Source organism: Rhinatrema bivittatum, chromosome 1, assembly GCF_901001135.1.
Source record: "Rhinatrema bivittatum chromosome 1, aRhiBiv1.1, whole genome shotgun sequence".
Lineage (NCBI taxonomy): Eukaryota > Metazoa > Chordata > Amphibia > Gymnophiona > Rhinatrematidae > Rhinatrema > Rhinatrema bivittatum.
Genome location: NC_042615.1, coordinates 707,807,786 through 707,821,888, shown reverse-complemented (window position 1 = coordinate 707,821,888; position 14,103 = coordinate 707,807,786).

The following is a 14,103-nucleotide window of genomic DNA, read 5'->3' as shown; positions in this document are numbered from 1 at the left end:
ACCATTGCTAATGGCAGTGGCTATTCTCTAAGTGAACTTAATAGCAGGTAATGGACTTCTCCTCCAAGAACTTATCCAATCCTTTTTTAAACACAGCTACACTAACTGCACTAACCACATCTTCTGGCAACAAATTCCAGAGTTTAATTGTGCGTTGAGTGAAAAAGAACTTTCTCCGATTAGTTTTAAATGTGCCACATGCTAACTTCATGGAGTGCCCCCCAGTCTTTCTATTATTCGAAAGAGTAAAAAAAACGATTCACATCTACCTGTTCTAGACCTCTCATGATTTTAAACACCTCTATCATATCCCCCCTCAGCCATCTCTTCTCCAAGCTGAAAAGTCCTAACCTCTTTAGTCTTTCCTCATAGGGGAGCTGTTCCATTCCCCTTATCATTTTGGTAGCCCTTCTCTGTACCTTCTCCATCGCAATTATATCTCACAGTATGAGATTAAGATTATGGAATCTTGTGGTTCAAGCCATGAGACTGGCCTCATGTGGCAGAGAAAATTGATGTGCTATAAAGCGCCATTCCTTATGTTCTTATATTCTTAAGTGCCTCTCCTGCCAGCCATGTGGGAAACCAAAGAAAAGCTGAAAGTACAGCCTTATGCGGGGAGGAGAAAGATTGAAAATATCAGGAATTGGGGGCATGGAGCAGGAGGCTTACATCATAGGAGAAGGTATATGAAGTGGTGGGCTGGATAAGGAGACCTACATAGGGTAGTGAGGAATAGGCAGGGGTGGTTCTATCATTAAGCAGGGTGAGCTGACTGCCTGAGATGGCAAAATTTTGGGGTGGAAACCGGTGCACCCCCAAAATATCCCTGCAGTGACCACCTCATTTCCTGGCTAGTAGGGGTGTGCATTCGGATTGACCGCATTAGTAAAACGCAACTCATATTTTTTTTTTACTTAAAAAATTGATTCGACATAAACGATCGGATTTCTCACATATCGAACATAGATATGTTCGATATGTGGGAAATCGCGATTGTTGAGCCAAAATAAAAATATAAACCCCCTCACCCTCCTTAATCCCCCACCCCGACTTACCACAACTCCCTGGTGATGGAGCGAGGAGTGAGGACGCCATTTCTGCAATCCTTGGCGAGAAGCATGTGACGTCGGCGGCACGTTGAGTGACGCCGGCGTCACGTGATTCCCGGCTCGTTCGCGCCGGACGGCTCGTTCGGCCCAAAAAGAACTTTTGGCCAGCTTGGGGGGGTCAGGAGGCCCCCCCAAGCTGGCCAAAAGTTCTTTTTGGGCCGAACGAGCTGTCCGGCGCGAACGAGCCGGGAATCACGTGACGCCGCGTCACTCGACGTGCCACCGACGTCACATGCTTCTCGCCAAGGATTGCAGAAATGACGTCCTCACTCCTCGCTCGATCACCAGGGAGTTGTGGTAAGTCTGGGGGGGGGATTAAGGAGGGTGAGGGGGTTTAAATTTTTTTTTTGCACATATGTACATATACCCAACTCATTGGATTTTTTTTATGTCCATATTGGCCGCAAGTGGGACCCCCTTTCGGACATAAAAAATATGAACATAAAATTTTGCTCTGCACATCCCTACTGGCTAGACAAGAGTCCAGACACCTATTGATGAAATTCCAGTGGGGGTTCCCACACCCCACTGATAAGAAGCGAGTTCCACACAGCTTGGCCCACTGGGGAAGAAAGCCACTGGTGGGGAGCCAGGCCCCACAAGTGAAAGAAGATCTGATGACCTCGCTGTGGAAGAAAGCTATTGGCAGGCACACCTGATCCCACCAGCTAAAGAAGACTTGATGGCTCGGCCAGGGAAGAAAGCCACTGGCAGGGATGACAGGCCCCGCCAGCCAAAGATGTCCTAGCAGCCTTGCTTGATAATAAAGTCACTGATGCAGAGGTCAGGACCCACCAGTCAAAGAAAAGCCAGTGGCCCACCAAGTGAGGAGGACAAGGGAAAGGATGAGAGGGAAAAGAAGGAAGGAAGAGAAGAGCAAGGGATGCATGAGAGGGAAGGGGATGAGAAGAAAGTGAATAAGAGGGAAGGGATACAATAAATGAGAGCGGGTGAGAGGAAAAGGATGGAATGAGAGGTAAGTGGAGAGGACAGAATGAGAGGGAAAGATGGAGACTGGGAAGAAGAAAGGGACTGAATGAGAGAAGGGAAGGAATATGAGTAATGAGTGAAGGGAGAGGACAGAAGTAAGGTACACATGCTGGTGGGGTCCCGTCCCCCCCACACACCAGGCACAATGACAACATAGAGTGGTGGTGTCCTAATGTCCAGTAGGAGGATGAAGAAGAAGATGTCAGGGTAGAGGAAGTTGAGGGTGTGAGAGGGGCGGGAAGGAAAGGGGAAGATTGTGTGGGTGTATGAGAGAGAAGGGAAGATGGAGTCAGGTCTGCTGTTACTGGATGTGCAATTGCAAGGGGATGTCAGCAGCAGCAGAAGAAGGGGACAGGCCTGGCAGGACAGCTGCAGTTGAAGGAAGGAAGGAAGAAAGAAAAAAAGAAAGAAAGAAAGAGAGAGAGAGGACCCAGTGGCTGAAGAAACAAAGATCAGAGTGAGAGGCCCTGATGGAGTCACCAGTGGACCCTATCCAGATGGTAGAATAAGAAAGGAAGATGGAAGAGAATCCCCAGCATGAGTGAAAGTGTGTGTGAGTAGGCTAGAGAGAGAAAGCACATGTGAGAGAGAGCACATATGTGTAAGCAGGAGAGAGAGAGAGGGAGTGTGTTTGAAATATCATATGTGTGCGAGTAGGAGAGAGAGGGAGGGAGTATTTAAGAGAGCATGTGTGAGTAAGAGAGAGAGAAGGAGGGAGTGTGTGAGAGGGAGCACATGTATATGTGTGTATGACAGGGAGGGAGAGAATGTGTTAGAGGGAGCACGTGTGCATTAGAGAGTGTGTTTATATGATAGAAAATGGAAAGTTTGTGCATTCCCCTCCTTCCCCTACAAGTCCATGACAATCTATAAGTGACTGGAAACCAAATGTTCCCAGGTATGGAAAGCAGGGAATTTTTTTTTTTATCCTCATTCGGTTTAATTATTGAGTATTAGTTGATATGTCAACTGCTATGAAATATTTTTCTGGTGTTTAGGAAATTTAAAAAAATGTTTATGATTGTTTAATTATTGGATGTTTTATTCATCATCTGCTTAAAAATATTCCTTTTATTAGTATTAATTTATTTTATTATTATTGACGATTTATATTTCTTGAATTTGTCTGATGTTTTATGAGGAATGATGTTTCTGTTTTTCCATTTTAGGTTTTTATCTGCACATTTCTATTTATACTTTATGGTCTCTAAGATGCGGGGTAAATATACAGATATTTTATAAATTGCACTTATATCATTTGCATGGGTTATAACATAGGGAAAAGTAACCCTCATTGTAGTTACATGATGTTAGATTCTATATTAGGAGTTACCTCCCAGGAAAATGTTCTGGGTGTCATAGTGGACCCTACTTTGAAATCCTTGGCATACTGCTCCTTACTGGTCCTTTATAAGGAAAGGCTAAAGAGGTTAGGGCTGTTTATCTTGGAGAAGAGATGCCTTAGGGGGGATATGATAGAGATCTACAAATAAAATCATGAGTGTAATGGAACGGATACATGTAAATCAGTTATTTACTCTTTAAAAAAATACAAAGACTATGGACACTCCATGTAGTTATTAGGCAGCACATTTAAAACAAATCAGAGAAAATTATTTTTCACCCAACACACAATGAAGCTCTGGAATTCATTGCTAGAGGATGTGGTTAAGGCAGTTGGAGTAGCTGGGGATAAAAAAGGTTTGGAAACACACAATGAAGCTCTGGAATTCATTGCTAGAGGATGTGGTTAAGGCAGTTGGAGTAGCTGGGGATAAAAAAGGTTTGGAAATCAGATTTTATTAAACAGTGGATAGTTTAATATTAGAATGCCATAGAGAGCATATATTTTGTGTCAATAGCAGCAGAGCAGTCATAAATAAACTAAGCAGCCTAGGCATGAGCTCCAAGTGATTGACTAGATTAGAAACTTGTTGGGTAATGGGAAATGGAGTTCACATTGAATATTGACATCTGTATATTTTAGAAAAGCCCTTATGCAATGTTTGAAATGCTAAACACAATATTTTGAATTTTACCCTGTACAGGATTGGTAGATAATGAAGGTACTCCAGCAATGAAATAATGTGATCAGATTTCTTAGAGTCAGAAATCAATTTTGCCACCGTATTTTGTAAAAGCTGCAAACATTTAATAGAGATTAAAGGCAGGCCCTATTAAAGTGCATTTCAATAATCTAGTCTACTCAGTGCAAGCAAATATATCAAAATTTGAAGATCTTGATGACTTAAAAAAGATATTAATCGATGAATGTACCAAACATAATGCAATGATTGATGCTCAAAAGATAATATTTGATAGGAAAATGAAAGACTGGTATTGATTTTTCTACCAAGATTGATGACCACCTCTTTTGGTCTAATGTTTGCATCTGCCTTATGTGGGGGTAGCTTTGGAGAGGATGCATTAGCAGAAGATTTAGCTGTACCCTGGAGAAATTTGCTGAACTGTCCTGGTCCTAAAGATTAGTCAACGGAATAACATTCTCCAAAATCTCACTGAACTTAGTCTAGGCATAGATTTGGATGGTTGTTTAGCTCTATAACACGCGCACTCTATAACACGGTTGTTTTAGCTCTATAACACGCGCACGCAGGTGCACGCATGTTATAAAATTGGGGGTAGGCCCGCGCAAGGGGGTGCACACGTGCATCTTGCGCATGCTGACTCCTGCGGCCTTCACCCATTCCCTCTTAGGCCGCTCCAATATAGGAGCAGCCTCTGTGGGAACTTCCCTTCCCCCAACTCTATCCTTCCTACCCCTTCCCCTAATCTTCCTACCCCCTACCCCTATTCTAACCTTCCCCCCCCCATTTCTTTAACTTATCTCTTGTGCCTGCCTCCGGGCAGGCGCAAGTTGTGCGCGCCAGCAGCCTGCTGCCACACGATCCTCCAACAAAGTGGCAAATGGCTGCAGTGCCAGGGGCCTCTGGCCCCACCCTGCCCTCGGACCACCCTGCTCCGCCCCTGCCCGCCCCCTCTTCGCCCCTTTTTCGAAGCCCTGGGACTTAGACGCGTCCTGGGGCTTTACGTGCATCGCCAGGCCTTTATAAAATAGTCCCAGTGCGCATAACCCTCCCTACGTGCGTAAGGCTTTGAAAATCTGCCCCATAGTTTTTAGCAGACACATTAATCACTAGGTTTAATACTGATGTAGTAATTTTTCATAGCAGAAAATAATAGTAAGGGATAGTCCAACCATCAAAGATGAATAGCCAATAAGAGGAGGAAGGACATCAAAAATTCAACAATGTCTATCAAATTCAAAAATTGTTATTATATATGGGCAAACAGAGGAATTCAATTGTCAGCATCAAGCCAAGTACTTGTATCACTGAATTTACGGTCCCTCAACATGGGCCATGTTTTGAAAAGACTGCGTCGGGAGGGAACCCACAAATGATAAAAGATTCCTCTAAAAAATGAGAGGTATGTCATAAGTACTGGAACCCCGAAAAAGTAGAGATATATCAAAGGGATTTCTGAACAAAGCTTAAAGGTAATTATTTAATTCGGTAGAGCTTTCACAATAATATTGTCAGAGATAGTGCAAAGCGGGATTTAGATTGGGCAGGTAAGTGCTGACAAAGCTTTGTGAGGCTCCATCCCAATGCAGTTTTTTCAAAACATGGCCCATGTTGGGGGGACCGTGAATTCAGTGATACAATTATTTGGTTTGATGCTGACGATTGAATTTCTCTCTTGCCTTTATACAATAAACATTTTTGAAGTTAGGGGCATTTCAGGGGCATAACTAGGAGGAGCTGAGTTAACTGGAAAAGGTATCTGCCTAACTGTTTGGCGCATAGGGCCATCCTTTTCCTGGTTAGTAACTCCTAAGATGGAACTTAACATCGTGTAACTACAGCAAGGGTTATTTTTCCTTATAAGCATCACCTTGCACTTGTCCACATTAAATTTTATCTGCCATTCAGAAACCCAATCTTCCAGTCTCACAAAGTCCTCCTGCAACTTTTCACAATCCGCTTGAGATTTAACTACTCTGCATAATTTTGTGTCATCTGCAAATTTGATCACCTCATTTGTCATACCCCTTTCCAGATCATTTATAAATATATTAAAACACACTGGTCCAAGTACAGATCCCTGAGGAATTCCACTGTTCACCTTTTTCCACTGTGAAACAGGCAATTTAATTCTACTCTTTGTTTCCTGTCTTTTAACCAGTTTGCAATCCACAAAAGGACATTGCCTCCTATCCCATGACTTTTTAGTTAGAACATAAGAATTGCCATACTGGGTCACACCAAGGGTCCATCAAGCCCAGTCTCCTGTTTCTAACAGTGGCCAATCCAAGTCACAAGTACCTGGCAAGTACCCAAACAATAAATACATCTCAAGCTACTATTGCTTAATAATTAATAGCAGTTTATGGATTTTTCCTCTAGGAACTTATCCAAACCTTTTTTAAACCCAGCTACACTAACTACTGCAACCACATCCTCTAGCAATAAATTCCAGAGCTTAACTATGTGCTAAGTGAAAAAGAATTGTCTTTGATTTGTTTTAAATGAGCTACTTGCTAACTTCATAGAGTGCCCCCTAGTCCTTCTATTAACTGATAGAGTTATAACTGATTTACATTAACCTGTTCAAATCCTTTCATGATTTTGTAGACTTCTATCATATCCCCCCTTAGTCGGCGCTTCTCCAAACTGAACATCCCTAACTTCCTTAGCCTTACCTTATAGGGTAGCCGTACCATGCCACTTATCACTTTGGTCACCCTTCTCTGCACTTTCTCCAATACAACTATATATTTTTTTAGATGCAGCAACCAGAATTGCAAACAGTATTCAAGATGCGACCCCACCGTTCTTAATAATTCCTAACATTCTATTTGCTTTTTTGATTGCCACAGCATACTGAGCTGACAGTTTCAATGTATTATCCACTATGATGCCTAGATATCTTTCTTGGGTGGTAACTCCCAAGATAGAACCCAACATTGTGTAACTACAGCAAAGGTTATTTTTCCTTATATGCATCAATTTGTGCTTGTCCACATTAAATTTCATCTGCCATTTGGAAGCCCAATTGTCCAGTCTTGCAAGGTCCTCCTGAAATTTATCACAATCCACTTGAGTTTTAACTACTCTGCATAATTTTCTGTCATCTGCAAATTTGATCACCTCACTCATCATACCCCTTTCTATTTCATTTATAAATATATTTAAAAGCTACGGTCCAAGTACAGATTCCTGAGGCACTCCACTGTTTACTTTTCCCACTGTGACAACAGACCATTTAAACCTACTCTCTGTTTTTGTCTTTTTACCAGCTTGCAATCCACAAAAGGACATCACCTCCTATTCCATGATGTTTTAGTTTTCTTAGAAGCCTCTCATGTGGGACTTTGTCAAACGCCTTCTGAAAATCCAAATACACCACACCTACCAGTTCTCCTTTGTCCACATGTTTATTCACCCCTTCAAAAAAATGTACCATATTTGTGAGGCAAAACTTCCCTTGGATAAATCTATGCTGGTTGTGTCCCATTAAACCATGTCTATCTAAATGTTCTGTGATTTTATTCTTTAGAATTGTTTCCACGATTTTTCCCAGCATTGAAGTCAGGCTTACCAGTCTATAGTTTCCTGAATCACCCCTGGAGCCCTTTTTAAATATCGGGGTTAGATTGGCCATATTCCAATCTTCAGGTACCATGGATAATTTTAATGATAGGTTACAAATTAGTTTTCTTAGAAGCATCTCATGAGGGACTTTGTCAAACGCCTTCTGAAAGTCCAAATATAATATATCTACCTGTTCACCTTTATTCACATGTTTATTAAGCCCTTCAAAAAAATGTACCATATTTGTGAGGCAAAACTTCCCTTGGATAAATCTATGCTGGTTGTGTCCCATTAAAACATGTCTATTTATATGTTCTGTGATTTTATTCTTTAGAATAGTTTCCACGATTTTTCCCGGCACTGAAGTCAGGCTCACCAGTCTATAGTTTCCAGCATCACCTGTGAAGCCCTTTTTAAATATTGTGGTTACATTGGCCACCTTCCAGTCTTCAGGTACAATGGATAATTTTAATGATAGATTACAAATTCAGAACCCTGGGGTATATACCATCTGGTCCAGGTGATTTACTACTCTTCAGTTTGTCAATATGGCCTACTACATCTTCCAGGTTCACCTTGATTTGATTCAGTTCATCTGAATCATCACCCTTGAAAACTGTCTCCATAATGGGTATCTCCCCAACATCTTGTTCAGTAAATACCGAAATAATTTATTTAGTCTTTCAGCAATGGCCTTATCTTCCTTAATTGCCCCTTTAACCCCTCGTTCATCTAACTGTCCAATCAAATGCCTCACAAGCTTTCTGTTTTGGATATATTTAAAGAAATTGTTATTATGAATTTTTTCCTCTATGGCCAGCTTCGTTTCAAATTCTCTCTTAGCCTGTCTTATCAATGTCTTATTTTTAACTTGCCAATGTTTATGCTTTATTCTATTTTCTTCTGATGGTTCCTTCTTCCAATTTTTGAATGAAGATCTATTGGCTAAAATAGCCTCTTTCACCTCACATTTTAACCATTCTGGTAATTGTTTGGCCTTCCTTCCACCTTTCTTAAGGCGTGGAATACATCTGGACTGTGCAAGATGGACTTTTTTTTTTAACAATGTCCACACCTGTTGTACACTCTTAACTTTTGTAGCTGCACCTTTTAGTTTCTTTTTAACTATTTTTCTCATTGTATCAAAGTTTCCCTTTTGAAAATTTAGTGCCTTTGAAAGTTTAGTGCAAAATTAAAATTTGATCATGTTATGGTCACTATTGCCAAGCAGCCCCACTATTACCCCTTTCACCAAATCCTTTGTTCCACTAAGAATTTGATCTAAAATAGCTCCCTCTCTCATTAGTTTCTGAACCACTTGCTTCATAAAACGGTCATTTATTCCATCCAGGAATTTTATCTCTCTAGCATGTCCTGTTATACTTTCTCAGTCAATATTGGTATAATTGAAATCTCCCATTATTACTGCACTACTAATTTGGTTAGTTTCCCTAATTTCTCTTAGCATTTCATCATCCATCTCATTATTTTGGCCAGGTGGACAGTAGTATACTCCAATCGCTATACTCTTTCCCAGCATACAAGGGATTTCTACCCATAAAGATTTGATCATTCATTTAGTCTCATGGAGGATCTTTATCCTGTTGGACCCTATGCCATCTCGGACTTAAAGCACCACCCCGTCACCATGACGCTCCTCTCTATCATTGCGATATAATTGGTACCCTGGTATAGCACTGTCCCATTGGTTATTCTCTTTCCACCATGTCTCTAAAATGCCATTAGGTCTATGTCATCATTCACTGCTATACATTCTAATTCTCCCATCTTATTTCTTAGACTTCTGGCATTAGCATACAGACATTTCAAAGTGTGGGGTTTTTTTTGTTTTAAAATTCTGTTTTTCAGTTGACAGGGATAAATTGGAATCTTTTAGCTCAGGTGATTCATGGATTACTTTTCTTATTATTGGAACTTCTTTGTTGGGATGTCCTAACTCTAATGCTTCAGTAGTATCCTTTGAAGATACCTCCCTCTGAAACATGACTGCTGAGTGTCTGCTGGCTTTCCCCTTTGATTTAGTTTCAAAGCTGATTTATCTCCTTTTTAAAGCTTAACCCCAGCAGCCTGGTTCCACCTGGTTAAGGTGGAGCCAGTCCCTTTCAAAAAGACTCCCCCTTCCCCAAAAGGTTCCCCAGTTCTTTACAAAACTGAATCCCTGTTCCTCGCACCATCATCAGGGACAGATTTAGGTTTTTGTCACCCCTAGGCATTGTGAGTGGTGTCACGCCCCCCCCCCCCCCCCCACATATAGGACATTACCAATGAAATTAACATTGACCAGCTCAAAACAGAAATAAAGTAATGGAGTGTCTCAAACTTTTTTATTTCATTGCACAATTTCAAGTTTGCTCAATCCTTGTGGTAAACCAAATTTTGCACGATTCAGACCCTACTTCCCACTTTTCACCTCTATGTGCTTCATTCTGCCAGCTTCAGTCTGACAGCTAAACAGGCAGACCCAGCTGATTGCAAAGCCTGACACATTCAAACATCAGATTGACTCTGGCAGAGGCTATGCACATACGGAGAAAGAGAGGTTTCAGGCTCAGATAGCTGATGAGAGCAGAATGTTTTAGTTAGATAAATTGCCCCGAACATGGTTTAGTAGCTAGATTGGCCACATCATTGTTGGTGGACCCCTTTGCTCAAGGTGCCAACTACTTTGTCCACTGACAGTTCTGGTTCTCACAGTGAAGGCTTTTTGCCAAAATGTTCCCCGCTTGAAAAGTAGTGAAGAACACTCAGAAAGCTGTGAGTAAACTGAATTCCGATATAGAAATTTCCCATACCAAAACAGCATTAACTGCCAGCATAAACAGTAACAGCCCATGCGTTAGGGTTCCCGGCCGCATGAGACCGTGACCGGGTCCCCTCAACTGGGCAGGCAGGAGGCCCATGCCAGCTTCCCCTGTTGCCGTCTCCTCCCACTGACGTCGAACACAACAGCCGTGGCCCACTCTCGCAGCACCTCCACACACCGCTGATACTGAGCTCCATGTCCAGCCCCCTAAGCGCACGCATCCCTACTGGGAAATTAAAGGGCCAGTGGCAGGAAATCTCTCCTCATCCTGAGGAGATGATGTCAAATGCGCTGGGTATTTATACCCTGCCCTGCCACCACCACTTCGCCTCAGCAACGGGTCCTGCTCATCTTTGTGTGAGTTGTCTGTGTTCCTGATTCCTGCCTTGGTTCCTGCATTCCTGCCTTGTCTCCTGATCCTGATTCCTGCATTCCTGTTCTTTGCCTCCAGTTCCTGCCTCACTCCTCGTCTCCTTGGATTGATTCTCTGGTTCTGACCCTGCTTCGTTGACTCCGCTTGATCTCCGCCTGCCCTGACTCCACCATGGTATCTTGTCTCTGCTTGTTCTCTGCCTGCTCTGACCTCCGGCCTGGTCTTTGTCTCTGTTTGTAAGCTGTCTTTCCTGACCTCCGGCTTGTTCCTGTTCCTGCTCATCCGCCGCCTGCCTCAACCCTGGGCCTGTCCAACACTGCTTCCACTTCTTGACTCACAGTCCGATGTCTTGACAGAGAGAGAGAGCCCCGTGCCTAAGTCCTGCTGGTCCTGGTACCCAAGGGCTCTACCTGGAGGGAATGAGGACTGGTATAGGTGAACGTCCTGTGAGTCTTCTCCGAAGTCGCCTCCTGACGACAAGGACCAGCAGGGGTACTTCTCTGGTGGTAGTGACAACCTCGTCTCGGCTCAAGGGTCCACATCGCCAACACCATGAAAATCAAAATTGCAAATATTACACCTGGCCTAAAAATACCAATACACCTCCTATTAGGAAAACAGAACAAGAAACTACATGCTAGCAGAATACCTCACCTCAGTCACAAATGTAGAATACAGATAGACCCTTACCAAATAAAAATAAAGAGACCATAAAGTATAAATAGAAACATGCATACAAAAGCTGAACTGGAAACACAAACCAGATCCCGGCCGCGGTAGGCCTATGCCCGGGCCTACTCACCCCAGGATTTCAGCTGCTACCTCCGGTTTACCTTCGCTCATGGCAGTGGACAGCCATTTCTGTCCCCGAGTGCCTGCAGTCTCCTCTGCCGCTTCTGCGCAGCTCCTTCCTGCGCCCGGCGGGCCTCCCCGTGCGGACTGCGGAGTGACGCCACCGTCCTGCTTCCTCCGGGCCCCTGGCTTAGGCACACGCGAGCACGCAATGCCCCAATTCTTAAAGGGACTGCGGCGGGAAAATAGCCCACGGCCCCGGATGATGATATCACTGGGCTCTGTATAAAAGGCAGGTCCCAGCCATTTGTTCCCTGCCTTGGCAACAGGTCTCCATGATTGCTCGTGTGCTCGTTGCCCTCCGTTCCTGGTTTCTGTTGTTGTTCCTTGTTCCTGTCATTGTTCCTGGTTCCTGTTCCTGTCGTCCTTCCTGACTCCAGCTCCTGACTCTGTTCCTGGTTCCTGTACTTGTTTGCTCCTTTGTCTTCTCCTTATCCTTTTGGACAGGTTTTGACTCCTGCTTCGTTGGACCAAGCTTGGACTGACTCTCTGGCTTTGACTGTTGCTTCATTGGACTATGCTTGGACTGACTCTCCGGCTTCGACCTTTGCTTCGTTGGACTATGCTTGTATAGATCTCCTGGCTCTGACCCTGGCTCCGCTTCCTTATACCTTGCTTGTTTGCCACCTGCCAATACTTCAGCTTGCCTTGCACTACAGTTTCCTAAGGACTTGGCCTTTTAGGCTTTCACCTTCTATTACCTGGATGCCCCTGTCCTATGCTGTTCCATTGGCGTCCAGGTCTTCGGAACCCTGCCTCGTCCGGACCTTCCCTGGTCCTCTGTCTCCTCTGCTGGTCCTTGGCGCACATTTGCTAATATCTACTGGGAGTCGTCTCACGAGGCCTGCCTAAGACCAGCCGGCCCCGGCACCCAAGGGCTTAACCTGCGGGGAACAAGAGCTGGTATTGGCGAAGCTCCAGTCGGCCTCCCCTTCCTAGCCTGCTCTGCCTCCCGACAGTGGGGGCCCGTAGGGCTTGCTCTGCGGGTAGCATCAACCCCACCTCAGGCCAAGGGTCCACCACCAGCACAACAGATCCTGTACGCAGTGCAACAATGGAAAAACAGAATCACTACCACTCCTCAAACAAAATCAAGAAATATAAATCATAATAGTGAACCATTCTGATAAAGAGAATATTTCAAAACAACTGAGAAACTGAATATCTACTAATTAAAACTAAAGGATAAAAAAAAAAACTTTAAAAATTTCCCAAAGACCAAACTAATTTTCAAAATAGCAAACATATCAAATAATACCCAATAAATACAATTAATAGTAGAGATGTGAATTGTGTGATCGATCGTCTTAACGATCGATTTCGGCTGGGGGGGGGGGGAGGGAATCTTATCGTCGCGGTTTTGTTTTTTAAAATATCGTGTAAATCGTAAATCGGGAGAGGGCGGGAAAACCGGCACACTAAAACATCCCTAAAACCCACCCCGACCCTTTAAAATAAATCCCCCACCCTCCCGAACCCCCCCAAAATGCCTTAAATTACCTGGGGTCCAGAGGGAGGGTCACAGTGTGATCTTTTACTCTCGGACATCCGGTGCGTTGTAGAAATGGCGCCGGCGCTACCTTTGCCCTGTCATATGACAGCAGGGCAAAGGTAGCGCCGGCGCCATTTTGTTTTTTTGTCCCCCGACGTCAGGAGCGTAGGAGATCGCTCCCGGACCCCTGCTGGACCCCCAGGGACTTTTGGCCAGCTTGGGGGGGCCTCCTGACCCCCACATGACTTGCCAAAAGTCCAGCGGGGGTCCGGGAACGACCTCCTAAACTCGAATCGTTTTGCCGTACAGCAAAATGGCGCCGACCATGCCGTACGGTCGGCGCCATTTTGCTGTACGCCAAAACGATTCGAGTTTAGGAGGTCGTTCCTGGACCCCCGCTGGACTTTTGGCAAGTCTTGTCGGGGTCAGGAGGCCCCCCCAAGCTGGCCAAAAGTCCCTGGGGGTCCGGGAGCGATCTCTTGGATGCGTGACGTCGGGAGCTAGGAATCAAAATGGCGCCGGCGCTACCTTTGCCCTGTCACATGATAAGGGCAAAGGGCCACCGGCGCCATTTCTCTTCACAGCAGCCGTGGGCAGAGAGCGGGATATCGCGCCGGGATCATCGCGCCGGGACCCCAGGTCATTTAAAACATTTTGGGGGGGTTCGGGAGGGTGGGGGTTTGTTTTAAAGGTTCGGGGTGGGTGTTAGGGTTTTTTTGGTGTGCCGGTTTTCCCACCCCCTATTTAACGATACAATACAAATGCCCCTGACGATAAATCATGGGCATTTGTATTGTATCGTGCACTCTAACGATTTTGGACGATTTTAAAATTATCTGACG